Source organism: Erithacus rubecula, assembly GCF_903797595.1.
Source record: "Erithacus rubecula genome assembly, contig: scaffold_194_arrow_ctg1, whole genome shotgun sequence".
Taxonomy (NCBI): domain Eukaryota; kingdom Metazoa; phylum Chordata; class Aves; order Passeriformes; family Muscicapidae; genus Erithacus; species Erithacus rubecula.
Genome location: NW_027636119.1, coordinates 80,641 through 83,349, shown reverse-complemented (window position 1 = coordinate 83,349; position 2,709 = coordinate 80,641).

The following is a 2,709-nucleotide window of genomic DNA, read 5'->3' as shown; positions in this document are numbered from 1 at the left end:
TTATTTAAGGCAATGGTTTCTTTCAATAAATTGCTGTTTCTTGCTCTTTCTGCACCAAGCAAGAGAGTGTATTGTTGCTGGTTTTTTGTTGCTCTGTATCTTTCTTCACAGAGAAAGAGGCATCAGAGCAGGACACTTTATTTTACCTCAATGCATAGTGATCATGGCTTCCTACTGTCTCTGCTGAACACAAGCACAGTAGATAGTGATGTAGCAATACTGTGACTAATGGCATCTCTTAATGAAAACAGCCATCTGAACAGTCTGTAATGAGCTCCATTCTGAATGGTCTGCAGAAACCAACAGGCACTTTATTGTTTCTGGAAAGCACAGAGTGCTCATCTCCTCAGGGCATCCTCAGGCTCCTGGTCCCTCAGGCTGTAGATGAGGGGGTGCAGTGTTGGAGGAAGCAGCGAGCACAGAAGTGACCGTGCCAGAGCCAGGGATGGGCACCAGGGTGGCACAGGTGACCTCTGGGCTTTGCAGGGCCCAGGCACAAGGGCTGTGCCAGAGCCAGGGCTGAGCTCCCTCTGTGGGCTGGGGCAGAGCCCAGCCAGAAATCCCCCCTGAGGCAGCAGCTCTGCTCTGGTGGCCACCAGGCCAGCTTGCCAGGGGAGGCTTCTGGCCATGCCCTGGAAGCAGCTGCTGCTGCCAAGGCGCCTTTGGTGCCTCAGGCTCTCCCTGGCACAGCTCCCACCATGGCACTCTGCTCTTGTGCCCAAGCCCTTCCCTGTGCTGGGGCTGCCTGGGCTTTTCCTGCAGCAGGACCTGGCCTGGCCATGGCCCAGGAAAGGCAGTTCCTGCTGGAGCAGGAGGCTCTGCCTGCAATGGGCTCCAACAGCTCCAGCAAGGACCTGTTTGCAAAGCCCCAGGGGGAAATGAAAGAGGGAGGGTAATGCTGTCTTTGGGGTGAATAGTGCTGAAACCAGCCTGACTCCTCCATCCCAAAGTTCAACATCCTGAGAGGGAGCTGAAGCTGTGGCAGAGCTGGGAAAATCCCCAGAGCAGGGAACAACCAAGTGGCACCACAGAGAACTTCTGCAGAGCTGTTGAGATGGCACAGACTGGGCACATCTGACTGACAGCACTTCAGACTAGAAAAGCCCTGTCCCAAATATTAGTGGCAGCATCTCCTGACATTTCCCTTCTTAGGGGTGTGTGGAGATTCCTCCCTGGAGTGGAGACACCCCTCAAGGTCACTGCTTGAGGCTGAGCTAAGGAGATTTGCCCAGGGTCATTGGTCTGGGGGAGTGACACCCATCTCTACTTAGTTCTGCTTTGATACAGTTGCTTCAAAATTGCTTCCTAGGGCATGATATTAAAATTGATGTTACAGCTCCTAAACTGTGGAGTAAGTAATTCTGATTAAGACCTTTTTGCCTAATCATGATCATAATCAACCATATCTCTATGCATATAAATACTTCTAGATTTCCATCCTTAATGTTGAGGGACAAAGTTATACAAAGGTTAAATTCCAGCCTTATAATACTTTATCAATAAATTCTTGAGAAAGCCTGGCGCTGGGATTGGATCCAGGCATTCTTAGGCTCCTCTAAAAGAAGGAGTTTAGAAAGCCTGGGGTCCTGCTTTAGGGGAGCAATTGGGGTGTTGGGGGTCCTTTGTGCCCCTCGTGACCCAACAAGAGCTTCTCTAATAAACTTGGCCTGAAGCTCCCACGGGATGCATGACAGGAACTCCAGTGAGTATCTGTGACATCCCAGCCCTTTGGCAGCCTGGGCACTCCTGGGGACTCCCTGTGAGTGTCTGTGACATCCCAGCCCTTTGGCAGCCTGGCACTCCTGGGGACTCCCTGTGAGTGTCTGTGACATTCCAGCCCTTTGGCAGCCTGGGCACTACTGGGATGTCACCCTGGATCCCCTGTGAGTGTCTGTGACCTCCCAGTTCTTTAGGAGCACACGGATGTCCCCACTGCACTCCTGCCACTGCCTGTGACAAAGTGGCTCCTTGGCACCTCTGTTGTCACTGTGGAGCCCTGTGACTGTCACCTCATGACCCTTAGGAAGATTAAGGACCCCTGGAATGTCACCATGGAGCCCCTGTGACTGAGTGTGACCAAACAGATCTTTAGGAACCCAGACAACTCTCAGATGTGCCCATGGAGCCCCTGTGCCTGCACGTGAGCTCACAGCTCTTGGGCAGCCTGGAAACCCCTGGGATCTCGTAATTCCTGCTCTGCTGAGGATGGATCCTCCCAGCTCCACTGTCCATGGCTGCTGCCTGGGACTGATGGCTCATCCCAGCTTCTGTCCTCAGACCCGCAGCTGCTCTCCTGGTGCGATGTCTCATCGTTATCAGCATCCTCTGATGGTTTCCAGGGCAGCAATCTCCTTTTGTCTCTGATTTGCTTAGCTGTTTTGCTTGTGATTTGCTCTGCAATAAGCTTATTGGTGTTTTTCTTGCCCTTGAACTGAGCCTCCAGTCTTACCAGCAGTTCTTCCTCCTCCTTTGTCCAGCATCTTTTGTGAGCTCCTCACTTGGATGTTTCTTTCGGCTGGGGAGCAGCCATCCTTTCCTGGATCCTTATCAATGGGTGTGCCAAGACAAGGTGAAAAATAGACTAGGTCATTAGAATACACTTCTAGAATATTTTCCTTAGTAATTCTACTTTCATACTGACAACTAAGTCTAGGCCAGAAGAGGAAGAATCAATTTGCAGCCTTAGCAGAAGAAGCAGTGAGAGTTTTT